The following is a 17813-nucleotide window of genomic DNA, read 5'->3' as shown; positions in this document are numbered from 1 at the left end:
GCCCAGGAGGGTGAATGTACAGAGTCTGGAGGCACCAGTGGGATGGAGGGCGAGGGGAGCTCCACGATGAGGACAGGAGGAGACACCAGTGACAGTGACTCCTCCTCTTATGGGAGCTCCCTTGCGCTGGCGGGCACCTCTGTGCCCACCGCATCAACAGGTACAGCAGCCACCTCCCCCTACCAGCATTACCCTCCCAGCAGCCCCTCAGCGTGTGTCCTGTGCCCACTCACCCAGGAGGGTGGGCATCTCCTTCGCCCCAGGCACCCCAGGCCCTGCCACAGTCAGCCCTGCTGCTCTCAGTGAGAAGGCTATTGACCTCCTGAGATCCCTCACTGTTGGGCAGTCAACCATTCTAAATGCCATCCAGGGTGTCGAGAGGCATTTGCAACAAAAAAATGCATACCTGGAGGGCATTCATTCTGGCGTAGCAGCCCAACAGAGAGAATTTCAGGCTCTGGCCTCAGCACTGATGGCAGCCACTGTCCATGTGTCCAGCCTCCCCCCCAACTTCCACTACCCAGACCTAATCCCCTCTACCTCAACCTATCTCAAGCACACCATCACAGCAGCATGCACACTCATAAACACACAAGTGTGGATACGGCAAACATAAGCGCCACACATCCCACAGGCACTCACACAAGCACCATCCCCCTGCAGACACAGCAACATCCACTGCCTCCACTGTGTCCCTCTCCTCCACGTCCTCCTTCTCTTCCCTCCCAGTCTTGTCTCCACTCACACCTACATGCACTACATCCTCAGCCACTACCTCCATCACCAGCACGCCCATCACCACACACCGCTCATGTGCGATCACCAACCCCACTACCATTCACACGTCCCCTGTGTCCTCTACCAGTGTGTCTGTGAGCCCTCCTCCCAAACTACACAAACACAGACACACACCTACTCAACAGCCATCCACCTCACAACAGCCTCCAGCCCATGCACCCTCAACCAAACTCAGCAGACGTACACCTCCTACAACCACTACCTCTTCCTCCACTCCCAAACCCCCTCCATCTTCCCATCCCAGTGTGTCTAAAAAACATTTCCTCGCTAACATTGACCTCTTCCCTACACCTCCCCCCGTCCTTCCCCTAGGGCCAGGATGTCCAGATCCCAGCCCAGCACTTCAGCCACAAAATGCTCGAGCACTGTGGTCCCTGCACGTCCAGTAACATCGTGGGCGGCACCCATCAGGGCTGTCAGTGTGCCACCTAGTGAGGCCAAGGATCACCTTATTCCGCCACCTGCCAAGGTGAAGAAGGGGCCCACATGCCATAGGGAAAAGCCACACAACCATCCAGCAAGGCCTCCTTCAAGACAAAAGAGGACAGTGCCATGGTCCCAGCAGTGACTTCCAAGGTGGGGAAGGGACACAAGGCTAAAAGGAAGTCAGCTCAGGGCACGGAGCCTCCGGGTGAGGGACTGGTGTCACCCCTTCTGCAAGACAGGACAGCAACCTGTACGGCGGTGGCCACTGCTGCAACCACCGCCACCTGCACCGCCACCTGCATACCACCTGCACCACCACCTGCACGTCTGCTGCCTCTGCTATAGTCCCCAACATCATCCCCAGTGGGCAGTCATCCGAGGCTGCATGAGACGTCCTGGACCCGGCATAGACTACATGAGGCACCACAAACAGCACTGGCAGTAACAGCAGTTGGCAGGCAAAGTCGCTGAAGGGTGGAGTGTGTCTCTGCCTCCATGGAGTATCATGCTACCTGTTCCCAGAAAATCTCGTGGCTCTGACACCCAGGTGAGGGAATGGGAACTGCCACACACCATGTGCAGCAATCTGGGCACCAAGCCCCCTCCAGAACCAGTGGAGAACAGCATCCGCTACCCCAGTCCTTGGCAGGATGAACCACTCTGGGCACAAAGCCCCCTCCAGAACCAGTGGATAACTGCATCCACTACCCCAGACCTTGGCAGGATGAAGCGCTCTGGGCACAAAGCCCCCTCCAGAACCAGTGGAGAACTGCATCCACTACCCCAGTCCTTGGCAGGATGAAGCACTCTGGGCACAAAGCCCCCTCCAGAACCCGTGGAGAACTGCATCCACTACCCCAGTCCTTGGCAGAATGAAGCTCTCTGGGCACAAAGCCCCCTCCAGAACCAGTGGAGAAAACCATCCACTAGAGAGACTGTGGCCTTGCACTCCCCAGGACAAATCAGTGGGCAAATCACCCACTTGAGAGACTTGTAAGACTGTGGCTTTGCCCTCCCCAGGACCAATCAGTGGGTAAACCACCCACTTGAGAGACTTGTGAGACTGTGGCTTTGTGCTCCCCAGGACCAATCAGTGGGCAAACCACCCACTTGAGAGGCTTGTGAGACTGTGGCTTTGCACTCCCCAGGACCAATCAGTGGGCAGACCACCCACTTGAGAGACTTGTGAGACTGTGGCTTTGCACTCCCCAGGACCAATCAGTGGGCAAACCACCCACTTGAAAGACTTGTGAGAGTGTGGCGTTGCACTCCCCAGGAGCAAGCAGTGGGCCTGGAGCCCCCTCCTGGAGCAGTGGCGTTGTCTCATCATCCGGCTGAGGTGCCCTCCCTCCCCTTCCTCCTGAGGTGCCTGTTTTTTTTCGACCTGATGCCCCTGCAGTGTTCTCTCCGTTTTGAGGCAGGTGTCATGTGTGGGCTTCGCCCATGCATTTTGGGACCACTGGTCCACGGACAATGAATGGAACACTATCCAGACTTGTGTAGTTGCTGTACATATTTGTATATATTGATATTTTACAGACCTGTTGCCCTATCTAGATTTTCGATGATTACACTTGTTACAATCATTTCATTTGGTCCTTGTGTTCTTCCAGAGGATTACGGGGTGTATATATAATGTTGATGCATGTATTTGTGTGTATGGTGTTGGGGGTGAGGGTGGGGATGGGGTGTTGCGTGTGTGTGTCACTCTCCTTTTCCTCCCCCCTCCCCTTTGTGCTAGGTGCAGTACTCACCGTGGTCGTCACCGCCATCTTTGATGTTCCTGGTAGAAGAGGAGGTAAACCAACATTGCTCACACCTGTAGGTCGGACTCCATGGCATCCTGGTTGCTCGTTGGGTGTCGAGAGGTGAGTGGTTTCCGTTCCAAGTACTGTTTCTGCCGTGCTTTGTTGGCGTTGGCACCACCCTGGAAAAGCTGGCGGATTGGTGCCTTGTAAAACACTGGGCGGTACATTGTCTTCCGCCTGTCTGTTGGCGGTTACCGCCACGGTGTTTGTTTCTACCACCGTGGCAGTCGGAGTGTTAAAGTGGCTGTCTGTGTTGGCGGTTACCGCCATGGTTGTGATTCTATTTTTTTTTTCTGTCGGCCTGTTGCCGGTATTACCGCCACTTTAACACCGACCGCCAGGGTTGTAATGAGGGCCTAAGCATCATGTTTTTTGGTCCACTTCCTTAGTGTGCATCAGTTTTGCATCGGGAGATAAATATGGCACTAGAGGGCTAGTGTAATTTTTTGGAAGGGAATGCCTACCTTGCATATCATTGTCGCAATACGAAGCAAGGTGGGTTGTTGCACCCAAACAATGACGCTAACTCAGATATTTGATGCTAGATGGGTCTAACTTCAAAATAAAAATATGGAGTAAAGTTAGTGCTGCTTTTGCGTAATAAAATGACGCAAAGGCAGCACAAACATTTCATAAATATCGGCCTTATTTTACTTATAAATCCCTAGTAAATTGTACTACATGTGCCCAAGGCCTGTAAATGATATCCTACTAGTAGGCCTCCAGCACTGATAGTGCCACCCACTTAAGAATGGCTTTAACCCCTTCCCCACCAGGGACGTAGTGGTTACGTCCATGGCAGCGCCCGTGTGGCGCCATGGACGTAACCATTACGTCCTGGGACTGGCAGTCGGGGGAAGCGCTTGCGCTTCCCCTGAGGGCCGCCCCCCAACACCCCCAGGCCAGGGCTGAAAGGGGAATCGCGCGCTGATTTCATGGAAAGGGGGAAAGACGCGCTGGAAGCCATTTGCTTCCAGCGCGTCAAGGGAGAAGGTGAGTATTTCACCTTCGTGCGGGTGGGGGTGCTCTGAGAAAGGCATCGAGGGAAAGGAAAGGGTTTTCCTTTCCCTCGATGTCTCTTTGAGCATTCCTGCTGCCCGATCGCGATGCGATCGGGCAGCAGGAATGCCCACTAGACACCAGGGATTTCTCTGTTGAGTGCTTATTAGTGTAGGGGAGCGACCCCTTGGGCAAGGGTCGCTCCCCTTTGGGGGCAAATGTATTTTACGTCGTTTCTGCCCCCCCTGGGGGCAGATTGGCCCTATTTTTAGGCCGATCTGCCCCCAAGGGGGGCAGAAAGCCACTAGACACCAGGGATTTTATTGTTGATTTTTATTTTTTGTGTTGGGGGGCGGCGCCTTGGGCAAGGGTCGCCCCCAGGGGCCCTCATGTATTTTTGGGCAGTTCTGCCCCCCTTGGGGGCAGAGAGGCCTATTTTTTTTAGGCCTTTCTGCCCCCAAGTGGGGCAGAATCCCAATAGCGCCAGAAATAGTATGTATGTATGTGTGCTTTGTGTTGGGGGGTGGCCCCTTGGGCAAGGGTCGCTCCCCCCAGGGGCGCAATGTATTTATCGTCGTATCTGCCCCCCTTGGGGGCAGATTGGCCCTATTTTTACGCCGATCTGCCCCCAAGGGGGGCAGAAAGCCACTAGACACCAGGGATTTTATTGTTGGTTTTTATTTTTTGTGTTGGGGGGCGGCCCCTTGGGCAAGGGTCGCCCCCAGGGGCCCACATGTATTTTTGGGCAGTTCTGCCCCCCTTGGGGGCAGAGAGGCCTATTTTCTTTAGGCCTTTCTGTCCCCAAGGGGGGCAGAATCCCCATAGCGCCAGGGATACTATATGTGTGTGTGTGTGTGCTTTGTGTGGGGGTGTGGCCCCTTGGGCAAGGGTCGCCCCCCCCAAAGGGTGCAATGTAATCTGGGCAATTTCTGCCCCCTCCCCTTGGGGGTAGATTGGCCTATTTTTTTTTAGGCCCATCTTCCCCCAAGCAGAGAAAACTAGACACAAGGGAAAATGAAAAAATGGTTAGTGGCGGAGTGTTTGTCAACTGGCGAAGTATTTGCTTTTATGATAATAACAGTTTTTCTCCTTTTTGTTCTAGTTCAAAGCTTTTGCTGACTTTGCTGTGGCTTGTTGCAGTTTTGGCAGTAGTTGTCCTGCGGTTTGCGTAGTTGCATGTTTTAGGCAAGTAAATAAATTTACTCCAAGTGAGTATTGTTGCAATGCATGAATGACATGTTTGTAGGTGGTGTACTGAATGCAGGATTATGTGTGAAATTGTCCTTAGAGTTATGCACAATGATTATTGTGTTGTCTTATGTCTAATTTGCTTTTTCTTTTCTCTTTTTAGTGGGATATCGTTGGTGATTGCTGTGGCTGTGCAGAGTAGTTGCTGGTGAGTCAAGCTTTTTCAGGCAAGTGAGCAGTATAGTTTTTGAGTTTATAATTCTTAGTGATAAACCTATACTTTGTTACTTATCTTACACAGTGCTGGTTGTTGGTGGTGTATTTGTCCAGTTAATTTTTGTAGGAAGGATCATGGCCAGCCGTAGGATGACCGCTCAGCAGGTTGTTAGTGTGCTTTTTGAGTCATCTTCTGACCATGAATATGAGACTGACTCTGCATCTGAGGCAGAGGAGGAAGTGCAGGATTCTGGAAGTGAATTTTCTGTCAGAGATGAATCATCTGATGATGAAGCCACTCTCAGTGCTGATGAAGGGCCTGTTTTAGAGGAGGACAGTGATGTGCCAATGGTGCAGGAGCCAGCGGCTGAAAGGCTTCCCATTGGAAGACCTGACGCATGGGTTGCACCAAACATGGAGCAGCCACAGTTGCCTGCGTTTACTGGTTTTCCAGGGTGTCGAGTTAATACGGAAAACTTTTTGCCCGTCAACTTTTTTGAGTTGTTTATGGACGATATATTTTTGGAAGAGATTGTTGAGCAGACTAATTTGTATGCAGAGCAGTTTTTGAGGGACAACGCTGCCAGACTTAGGCCACACTCTAGAGCTAGCCGGTGGATTCCCACAAATCTGGAAGAGTTGAAAAAGTTCTTGGGTTTAACTTTTTTGATGGGGCTGATAAGGAAGCAGTCGCTGTCTTCATATTGGTCTACTAGTCCCTTGATGGCAACTGCTATATTTCCTGCCATCATGAGTCGTAACCGGTATGAGCTTCTTCTTCGGATGTTGCATTTTGTAGATAATGCTTTAGCCTTGCCACGAGATCATCCTGATTCTGACCGTCTTTTTAAGATTAGACCTGTCCTTGATCATTTGGTAGATCGGTTTTCAGAGATCTATGTTCCAGGGAAAGAAATATCTGTAGATGAGTCTTTGGTCCTGTTCAAGGGTCGTTTGGTTTTTAGGCAGTACATTCCTAGCAAGAGGGCACGGTATGGAATTAAATTGTATATGCTGTCAGAAAGTAGTACAGGATATGTTTATAATTTCCGGGTCTACACTGGTAGGGATTCCAATATTGACCCCCCTGGTTGTCCTCCCACTTTTGGAGTTAGTGAGAAAATTGTGTGGGAACTTGGTAGACAACTGTTTAAAAAGGTCACCATTTATATGTAGATAACTTCTACACTGGAGTTCGGTTGTTCAAGGAGTTGTTCAGAGTGGACACTGTTGCTTGTGGCACAATCCGCTCTAATCGGAAAGGCTATCCAAAAGAGCTTGTCTGTAAAAAACTTGAGAAGGGACAGTGCAGTGCCTTGCGGAATGATGAGCTGCTAGCTCTGACATTTGTAGACAAGAGGGATGTATACATGCTAAGCACCATCCATGATGAGAGTACTTCACCTGTGGCTGTTTGGGGTCAGGTTGCCGAAGTGCGCAAACCTGTGTGCATCTTAGACTACAATAAGCACATGGGTGGTGTTGATAGAGTAGATCAGAGGTTAGAACCTTACACTGCTGCTCGTAAGTCTTATGTGTGGTATAAGAAATTAGCGCTTCACTTGTTCCACTTGGCAACTTTTAATGCTTTTGTTGTGTTTAAGGATAGTTCTCCAGAGTCAAGGATGACATTTGTGAAATTTCAGGAGTCTATCATAGCTAGCCTTGTTGTGCTGGAACAGGCAAGAGTTCCTAGAGAAGCAGTGGTGGAGGATGTGGCTAGATTGAAAGATCGTCACTTTGCTGAGCACATTCCTCCCACGGCCAAAAAAAACTTTCCTGCTAAGAGATGTAGAGTCTGTGCTCGAAGAGGTATCAGGAAGGAGACTAGGATGTACTGCCCTGATTGTCCTTCAAAGACTGGGCTGTGTGTGGGTGGCTGTTTCAGGAGCTACCACACACAGAAGAATTATTGGGAAATTCCGTGAGCGTAAACTGGTGTTTTATATTTTTATATGTTCGGTTTCACGGTTGGCATTAGTCATGTATTCAGTTAGAGCTTTTGTGTTTGTAGTTTTGTACTAATTTATGATTAGTGGTTTCTTTGTTGTTTAAAAACAAAAAAAAGGGGATGGCATGTGTAGAGTGGCGCTTGGCTGGCGTCGTGGGTGGGGTGGCGCTTGGCTGGCGGTGTGTGTGGGGTGGCGCTTGGCTGGCGGTGTGTGTGGGATGGCGCTGGGCTGGCGGTGTGTGTGGGGTGGCGCTTGGCTGGTGGTGTGGCGCTTGGCTGGCAGTGCCGGCCAAACGCCAGTCCACACACTCATCAGCTGGTGTGATTGCTGTATCAGGCATGTGGGCGTATGAAAGTGATGGGCCCTTGACTGGCGCTGTCTGTGGATGCGAGTCTTGTAATGTGCTGGGCCCGTGGCTGGCGGCGTGAATGGTCTAGTGCATGTCATGTATGAAAGGTGTGTGAATGGACTGTAAAGCGGTTGGTGCCTTGTCGTGGCTTTACAGCTCACGAGCTGTGAGTCATTGGTTCAGTTTTTTGGCCTTTCAGTTATTACCAGTGCATTTCACTTTTGTGAAATCTCTTGTTAATAAAATTTGATCTACTGAACCATCACTCACCCTCGTGCCAAATCCAACCAGTATGTGTGGTACAAATGACAAAACCTGCTCCGCTGTAATCAGGCGTCGCAGCACACTTGAGACACGCTAGGTGCCTCGGGTGGGACCCCGATGATGAAGCATGCCACCAACTTGGTTGGTGGGTGAGGGGTCTTCTTCACATAACCTAAGTGTGTTTCTTTTCACAATTTTAGTGTTTGGCACATCACGGACGTATGTGCACACATCAAAGTGATATATTCCAAAAATACCTGTGTTTGGGGGGGAGGGCCCACCTATGTTTTTGGTCCTGGGTGCGGCCGTCATGTAGGGAAACCTACAAAACTCAGATACTTTTTAAAACTAGGCACCCCAAGGAGTCTAGGGAGGTGTGGCTTGTGTGGCTCCCCCAACATTTTCTTACCCAGACTCCTCTGTAAACCTCAAAATTTGCATAAAAAAGCATATTTTCCTGATTTTTCTTAGAAGGATCACCGCTCCAGCACAAAATTCCTACTCCCCAGTTTTCCCCTCAGTCTCCCAAGTAAAATGACACCTCACTTATGTGGGTCCCCAAAGCAGAGTCCGTCTAAAGATGTATAAAAGAATATGCCCTTATAAACTTGCTGTGCTATCACTTCTATCCCTTCAGGTTTTGGGCCTTATTCTGTTGCAGGCACCTGGCCCACCCACACAAGTGAGGTATCATTTTTATCGGGAGACTTGGGGGAACGCTGAGTGGAAGGAAATTTGTGGCTCCTATCAGATTCCAGAACTTTCTGCCACAGAAATGTGAGGAACATGTGTTTTTTTAGCCAAATTTTGAGGTTTGCAAAGGATTCTGGGTAACAGAACCTGGTCCGAGCCCCGCAAGTCACCCCTCCTTGGATTCCCCTAGGTCTCTAGTTTTCAGAAATGCACAGGTTTGGTAGGTTTCCCTAGGTGCCGGGTGAGCTACAGGCCAAAATCCACAGGTAGGCACTGTTTTCTCCCCAAATTTTGGATGTGTCCACGTTGCGCTTTGGGGTGTTTCCTGTCGCGGGCGCTAGGCCTACCCACGCAAGTGAGGTATCATTTTTATCGGGAGACTTGGGGGAACGCTGGGTGGAAGGAAATTTGTGGCTCCTCTCAGATTCCAGAACTTTCTGCCACAGAAATGTGAGGAACATGTGTTTTTTTAGCCAAATTTTGAGGTTTGCAAAGGATTCTGGGTAACAGAACCTGGTCCGAGCCCCGCAAGTCACCCCTCCTTGGATTCCCCTAGGTCTCTAGTTTTCAGAAATGCACAGGTTTGGTAGGTTTCCCTAGGTGCCGGGTGAGCTACAGGCCAAAATCCACAGGTAGGCACTGTTTTCTCCCCAAATTCTGGATGTGTCCACGTTGCGCTTTGGGGTGTTTCCTGTCGCGGGCGCTAGGCCTACCCACGCAAGTGAGGTATCATTTTTATCGGGAGACTTAGGGGAACGCTGGGTGGAAGGAAATTTGTGGCTCCTCTCAGATTCCAGAACTTTCTGCCACAGAAATGTGAGGAACATGTGTTTTTTTAGCCAAATTTTGAGGTTTGCAAAGGATTCTGGGTAACAGAACCTGGTCCGAGCCCCGCAAGTCACCCCTCCTTGGATTCCCCTAGGTCTCTAGTTTTCAGAAATGCACAGGTTTGGTAGGTTTCCCTAGGTGCCGGGTGAGCTACAGGCCAAAATCCACAGGTAGGCACTGTTTTCTCCCAAAATTTTGGATGTGTCCAAGTTGCGCTTTGGGGTGTTTCCTGTCGCAGGCGCTAGGCCTACCCACGCAAGTGAGGTATCACTTTTATCGGGAGACTTGGGGGAACGGTGCGTGGAAGGAAATTTGTAGCTCCTCTCAGATTCCAGAACTTTCTGCCACAGAAATGTGAGGGACATGTGTTTTTTTAGCAAAATATTGAGGTTTGCAAAGGATTCTGGGTAACAGAACCTGGTCCGAGCCCCGCAAGTCACCCCTCCTTGGATTCCCCTAGGTCTCTAGTTTTCAGAAATGCACAGGTTTGGTAGGTTTCCCTAGGTGCCGGCTGAGCTAGAGGCCAAAATCTACAGGTAGGCACTTCGCAAAAAACACCTCCGTTTTTTTCAAAAATTTAGGATGTGTCCACGTTGCACTTTGGGGTGTTTCCTGTCGCCGGCGCTAGGCCTACCCACGCAAGTGAGGTATCATTTTTATCGGGAGACTTGGGGGAACGCTGGGTGGAAGGAGATTTGTAGCTCCTCTCAGATTCCAGAACTTTCTGCCACAGAAATGTGAGGAACACAAATTTTGAGGTTTGCAAAGGATTCTGGGTAACAGAACCTGGTCCGAGCCCCGCAAGTCACCCCTCCTTGGATTCCCCTAGGTCTCTAGTTTTCAGAAATGCACAGGTTTGGTAGGTTTCCCTAGGTGCCGGCTGAGCTACAGGCCAAAATCTACAGGTAGGCACTTCGCAAAAAACACCTCTGTTTTTTTCAAAAATTTAGGATGTGTCCACGTTGCGCTTTGGGGTGTTTCCTGTCGCCGGCGCTAGGCCTACCCACGCAAGTGAGGTACCATTTTTATCGGGAGACTTGGAGGAACGCTGGGTGGAAGGAAATTAGTAGCTCCTCTCAGATTCCAGAACTTTCTGCCACAGAAATGTGAGGGACATGTGTTTTTTTAGCCAAATTTTGAGGTTTGCAAAGGATTCTGGGTAACAGAACCTGGTCCGAGCCCCGCAAGTCACCCCTCCTTGGATTCCCCTACGTCTCTAGTTTTCAGAAATTCACAGGTTTGGTAGGTTTCCCTAGGTGCCGGCTGAGCTAGAGGCCAAAATCTACAGGTAGGCACTTCGCAAAAAACACCTCAGTTTTTTTCCAAAATTTAGGATGTGTCCACGTTGCGCTTTGGGGTGTTTCCTGTCGCCGGCACTAGGCCTACCCACGCAAGTGAGGTATCATTTTTATCGGGAGACTTGGGGGAACGCTGGGTGGAAAGAGATTTGTAGCTCCTCTCAGATTCCAGAACTTTCTGCCACAGAAATGTGAGGAACATGTGTTTTTTTAGCCAAATTTTGAGGTTTGCAAAGGATTCTGGGTAACAGAACCTGGTCCGAGCCCCGCAAGTCACCCCTCCTTGGATTCCCCTAGGTCTCTAGTTTTCAGAAATGCACAGGTTTGGTAGGTTTCCCTAGGTGCCGGGTGAGCTACAGGCCAAAATCCACAGGTAGGCACTGTTTTCTCCCAAAATTTTGGATGTGTCCAAGTTGCGCTTTGGGGTGTTTCCTGTCGCAGGCGCTAGGCCTACCCACGCAAGTGAGGTATCATTTTTATCGGGAGACTTGGGGGAACGGTGGGTGGAAGGAAATTTGTAGCTCCTCTCAGATTCCAGAACTTTCTGCCACAGAAATGGAGGGACATGTGTTTTTTTAGCAAAATATTGAGGTTTGCAAAGGATTCTGGGTAACAGAACCTGGTCCGAGCCCCGCAAGTCACCCCTCCTTGGATTCCCCTAGGTCTCTAGTTTTCAGAAATGCACAGGTTTGGTAGGTTTCCCTAGGTGCCGGCTGAGCTAGAGGCCAAAATCTACAGGTAGGCACTTCGCAAAAAACACCTCCGTTTTTTTCCAAAATTTAGGATGTGTCCACGTTGCACTTTGGGGTGTTTCCTGTCGCCGGCGCTAGGCCTACCCACGCAAGTGAGGTATCATTTTTATCGGGAGACTTGGGGGAACGCTGGGTCGAAGGAGATTTGTAGCTCCTCTCAGATTCCAGAACTTTCTGCCACAGAAATGTGAGGAACACACATTTTGAGGTTTGCAAAGGATTCTGGGTAACAGAACCTGGTCCGAGCCCCGCAAGTCACCCCTCCTTGGATTCCCCTAGGTCTCTAGTTTTCAGAAATGCACAGGTTTGGTAGGTTTCCCTAGGTGCCGGCTGAGCTACAGGCCAAAATCTACAGGTAGGCACTTCGCAAAAAACACCTCTGTTTTTTTCAAAAATTTAGGATGTGTCCACGTTGCGCTTTGGGGTGTTTCCTGTCGCCGGCGCTAGGCCTACCCACGCAAGTGAGGTATCATTTTTATCGGGAGACTTGGGGGAACGCTGGGTGGAAGGAAATTAGTAGCTCCTCTCAGATTCCAGAACTTTCTTCCACAGAAATGTGAGGGACATGTGTTTTTTTAGCCAAATTTTGAGGTTTGCAAAGGATTCTGGGTAACAGAACCTGGTCCGAGCCCCACAAGTCACCCCTCCTTGGATTCCCCTACGTCTCTAGTTTTCAGAAATTCACAGGTTTGGTAGGTTTCCCTAGGTGCCGGCTGAGCTAGAGGCCAAAATCTACAGGTAGGCACTTCGCAAAAAACACCTCAGTTTTTTTCCAAAATTTAGGATGTGTCCACGTTGCGCTTTGGGGTGTTTCCTGTCGCCGGCACTAGGACTACCCACGCAAGTGAGGTATCATTTTTATCGGGAGACTTGGGGGAACGCTGGGTGGAAAGAGATTTGTAGCTCCTCTCAGATTCCAGAACTTTCTGCCACAGAAATGTGAGGAACATGTGTTTTTTTAGCCAAATTTTGAGGTTTGCAAAGGATTCTGGGTAACAGAACCTGGTCCGAGCACCGCAATTCACCCCTCCTTGGATTCCCCTAGGTCTCTAGTTTTCAGAAATGCACAGGTTTGGTAGGTTTCCCTAGGTGCCGGCTGAGCTACAGGCCAAAATCTACAGGTAGGCACTTCGCAAAAAACACCTCCGTTTTTTTCCAAAATTTAGGATGTGTCCACGTTGCGCTTTGGGGTGTTTCCTGTCGCCGGCACTAGGCCTACCCATGCAAGTGAGGTATCATTTTTATCGGGAGACTTGGGGGAACGCTGGGTGGAAAGAGATTTGTAGCTCCTCTCAGATTCCAGAACTTTCTGCCACAGAAATGTGAGGAACATGTGTTTTTTTAGCCAAATTTTGAGGTTTGCAAAGGATTCTGGGTAACAGAACCTGGTCCGAGCCCCGCAAGTCACCCCTCCTTGGATTCCCCTAGGTCTCTAGTTTTCAGAAATTCACAGGTTTGGTAGGTTTCCCTAGGTGCCGGGTGAGCTACAGGCCAAAATCCACAGGTAGGCACTGTTTTCTCCCAAAATTTTGGATGTGTCCAAGTTGCGCTTTGGGGTGTTTCCTGTCGCAGGCGCTAGGCCTACCCACGCAAGTGAGGTATCATTTTTATCGGGAGACTTGGGGGAACGGTGGGTGGAAGGAAATTTGTAGCTCCTCTCAGATTCCAGAACTTTCTGCCACAGAAATGTGAGGGACATGTGTTTTTTTAGCAAAATATTGAGGTTTGCAAAGGATTCTGGGTAACAGAACCTGGTCCGAGCCCCGCAAGTCACCCCTCCTTGGATTCCCCTAGGTCTCTAGTTTTCAGAAATGCACAGGTTTGGTAGGTTTCCCTAGGTGCCGGCTGAGCTAGAGGCCAAAATCTACAGGTAGGCACTTCGCAAAAAACACCTCCGTTTTTTTCCAAAATTTAGGATGTGTCCACGTTGCACTTTGGGGTGTTTCCTGTCGCCGGCGCTAGGCCTACCCACGCAAGTGAGGTATCATTTTTATCGGGAGACTTGGGGGAACGCTGGGTGGAAGGAGATTTGTAGCTCCTCTCAGATTCCAGAACTTTCTGCCACAGAAATGTGAGGAACACAAATTTTGAGGTTTGCAAAGGATTCTGGGTAACAGAACCTGGTCCGAGCCCCGCAAGTCACCCCTCCTTGGATTCCCCTAGGTCTCTAGTTTTCAGAAATGCACAGGTTTGGTAGGTTTCCCTAGGTGCCGGCTGAGCTACAGGCCAAAATCTACAGGTAGGCACTTCGCAAAAAACACCTCTGTTTTTTTCAAAAATTTAGGATGTGTCCACGTTGCGCTTTGGGGTGTTTCCTGTCGCCGGCGCTAGGCCTACCCACGCAAGTGAGGTATCATTTTTATCGGGAGACTTGGGGGAACGCTGGGTGGAAAGAGATTTGTAGCTCCTCTCAGATTCCAGAACTTTCTGCCACAGAAATGTGAGGAACATGTGTTTTTTTAGCCAAATTTTGAGGTTTGCAAAGGATTCTGGGTAACAGAACCTGGTCCGAGCACCGCAATTCACCCCTCCTTGGATTCCCCTAGGTCTCTAGTTTTCAGAAATGCACAGGTTTGGTAGGTTTCCCTAGGTGACGGCTGAGCTACAGGCCAAAATCTACAGGTAGGCACTTCGCAAAAAACACCTCAGTTTTTTTCCAAAATTTAGGATGTGTCCACGTTGCGCTTTGGGGTGTTTCCTGTCGCCGGCACTAGGCCTACCCACGCAAGTGAGGTATCATTTTTATCGGGAGACTTGGGGGAACGCTGGGTGGAAAGAGATTTGTAGCTCCTCTCAGATTCCAGAACTTTCTGCCACAGAAATGTGAGGAACATGTGTTTTTTTAGCCAAATTTTGAGGTTTGCAAAGGATTCTGGGTAACAGAACCTGGTCTGAGCCCCGCAAGTCACCCCTCCTTGGATTCCCCTAGGTCTCTAGTTTTCAGAAATTCACAGGTTTGATAGGTTTCCCTAGGTGCCGGGTGAGCTACAGGCCAAAATCCACAGGTAGGCACTGTTTTCTCCCAAAATTTTGGATGTGTCCAAGTTGCGCTTTGGGGTGTTTCCTGTCGCAGGCGCTAGGCCTACCCACGCAAGTGAGGTATCATTTTTATCGGGAGACTTGGGGGAACGGTGGGTGGAAGGAAATTTGTAGCTCCTCTCAGATTCCAGAACTTTCTGCCACAGAAATGTGAGGGACATGTGTTTTTTTAGCAAAATATTGAGGTTTGCAAAGGATTCTGGGTAACAGAACCTGGTCCGAGCCCCGCAAGTCACCCCTCCTTGGATTCCCCTAGGTCTCTAGTTTTCAGAAATGCACAGGTTTGGTAGGTTTCCCTAGGTGCCGGCTGAGCTAGAGGCCAAAATCTACAGGTAGGCACTTCGCAAAAAACACCTCAGTTTTTTTCCAAAATTTAGGATGTGTCCACGTTGCACTTTGGGGTGTTTCCTGTCGCCGGCGCTAGGCCTACCCACGCAAGTGAGGTATCATTTTTATCGGGAGACTTGGGGGAACGCTGGGTGGAAAGAGATTTGTAGCTCCTCTCAGATTCCAGAACTTTCTGCCACAGAAATGTGAGGAACATGTGTTTTTTTAGCCAAATTTTGAGGTTTGCAAAGGATTCTGGGTAACAGAACCTGGTCCGAGCCCCGCAAGTCACCCCTCCTTGGATTCCCCTAGGTCTCTAGTTTTCAGAAATTCACAGGTTTGGTAGGTTTCCCTAGGTGCCGGGTGAGCTACAGGCCAAAATCCACAGGTAGGCACTGTTTTCTCCCAAAATTTTGGATGTGTCCAAGTTGCGCTTTGGGGTGTTTCCTGTCGCAGGCGCTAGGCCTACCCACGCAAGTGAGGTATCATTTTTATCGGGAGACTTGGGGGAACGGTGGGTGGAAGGAAATTTGTAGCTCCTCTCAGATTCCAGAACTTTCTGCCACAGAAATGTGAGGGACATGTGTTTTTTTAGCCAAATTTTGAGGTTTGCAAAGGATTCTGGGTAACAGAACCTGGTCCGAGCCCCACAAGTCACCCCTCCTTGGATTCCCCTACGTCTCTAGTTTTCAGAAATTCACAGGTTTGGTAGGTTTCCCTAGGTGCCGGCTGAGCTAGAGGCCAAAATCTACAGGTAGGCACTTCGCAAAAAACACCTCCGTTTTTTTCCAAAATTTAGGATGTGTCCACGTTGCGCTTTGGGGTGTTTCCTGTCGCCGGCACTAGGACTACCCACGCAAGTGAGGTATCATTTTTATCGGGAGACTTGGGGGAACGCTGGGTGGAAAGAGATTTGTAGCTCCTCTCAGATTCCAGAACTTTCTGCCACAGAAATGTGAGGAACATGTGTTTTTTTAGCCAAATTTTGAGGTTTGCAAAGGATTCTGGGTAACAGAACCTGGTCCGAGCACCGCAATTCACCCCTCCTTGGATTCCCCTAGGTCTCTAGTTTTCAGAAATGCACAGGTTTGGTAGGTTTCCCTAGGTGCCGGCTGAGCTACAGGCCAAAATCTACAGGTAGGCACTTCGCAAAAAACACCTCCGTTTTTTTCCAAAATTTAGGATGTGTCCACGTTGCGCTTTGGGGTGTTTCCTGTCGCCGGCACTAGGCCTACCCACGCAAGTGAGGTATCATTTTTATCGGGAGACTTGGGGGAACGCTGGGTGGAAAGAGATTTGTAGCTCCTCTCAGATTCCAGAACTTTCTGCCACAGAAATGTGAGGAACATGTGTTTTTTTAGCCAAATTTTGAGGTTTGCAAAGGATTCTGGGTAACAGAACCTGGTCCGAGCCCCGCAAGTCACCCCTCCTTGGATTCCCCTAGGTCTCTAGTTTTCAGAAATTCACAGGTTTGGTAGGTTTCCCTAGGTGCCGGGTGAGCTACAGGCCAAAATCCACAGGTAGGCACTGTTTTCTCCCAAAATTTTGGATGTGTCCAAGTTGCGCTTTGGGGTGTTTCCTGTCGCAGGCGCTAGGCCTACCCACGCAAGTGAGGTATCATTTTTATCGGGAGACTTGGGGGAACGGTGGGTGGAAGGAAATTTGTAGCTCCTCTCAGATTCCAGAACTTTCTGCCACAGAAATGTGAGGGACATGTGTTTTTTTAGCAAAATATTGAGGTTTGCAAAGGATTCTGGGTAACAGAACCTGGTCCGAGCCCCGCAAGTCACCCCTCCTTGGATTCCCCTAGGTCTCTAGTTTTCAGAAATGCACAGGTTTGGTAGGTTTCCCTAGGTGCCGGCTGAGCTAGAGGCCAAAATCTACAGGTAGGCACTTCGCAAAAAACACCTCAGTTTTTTTCCAAAATTTAGGATGTGTCCACGTTGCACTTTGGGGTGTTTCCTGTCGCCGGCGCTAGGCCTACCCACGCAAGTGAGGTATCATTTTTATCGGGAGACTTGGGGGAACGCTGGGTGGAAGGAGATTTGTAGCTCCTCTCAGATTCCAGAACTTTCTGCCACAGAAATGTGAGGAACACAAATTTTGAGGTTTGCAAAGGATTCTGGGTAACAGAACCTGGTCCGAGCCCCGCAAGTCACCCCTCCTTGGATTCCCCTAGGTCTCTAGTTTTCAGAAATGCACAGGTTTGGTAGGTTTCCCTAGGTGCCGGCTGAGCTACAGGCCAAAATCTACAGGTAGGCACTTCGCAAAAAACACCTCTGTTTTTTTCAAAAATTTAGGATGTGTCCACGTTGCGCTTTGGGGTGTTTCCTGTCGCCGGCGCTAGGCCTACCCACGCAAGTGAGGTATCATTTTTATCGGGAGACTTGGGGGAACGCTGGGTGGAAAGAGATTTGTAGCTCCTCTCAGATTCCAGAACTTTCTGCCACAGAAATGTGAGGAACATGTGTTTTTTTAGCCAAATTTTGAGGTTTGCAAAGGATTCTGGGTAACAGAACCTGGTCCGAGCACCGCAATTCACCCCTCCTTGGATTCCCCTAGGTCTCTAGTTTTCAGAAATGCACAGGTTTGGTAGGTTTCCCTAGGTGACGGCTGAGCTACAGGCCAAAATCTACAGGTAGGCACTTCGCAAAAAACACCTCAGTTTTTTTCCAAAATTTAGGATGTGTCCACGTTGCGCTTTGGGGTGTTTCCTGTCGCCGGCACTAGGCCTACCCACGCAAGTGAGGTATCATTTTTATCGGGAGACTTGGGGGAACGCTGGGTGGAAAGAGATTTGTAGCTCCTCTCAGATTCCAGAACTTTCTGCCACAGAAATGTGAGGAACATGTGTTTTTTTAGCCAAATTTTGAGGT

This window comes from Pleurodeles waltl, chromosome 12 (assembly GCF_031143425.1).
Source record: "Pleurodeles waltl isolate 20211129_DDA chromosome 12, aPleWal1.hap1.20221129, whole genome shotgun sequence".
In the NCBI taxonomy this organism is placed as follows: Eukaryota; Metazoa; Chordata; class Amphibia; order Caudata; family Salamandridae; genus Pleurodeles; species Pleurodeles waltl.
The sequence above is the reverse complement of the archived record's forward strand: the minus strand, read 5'-3'. Positions refer to the sequence as shown.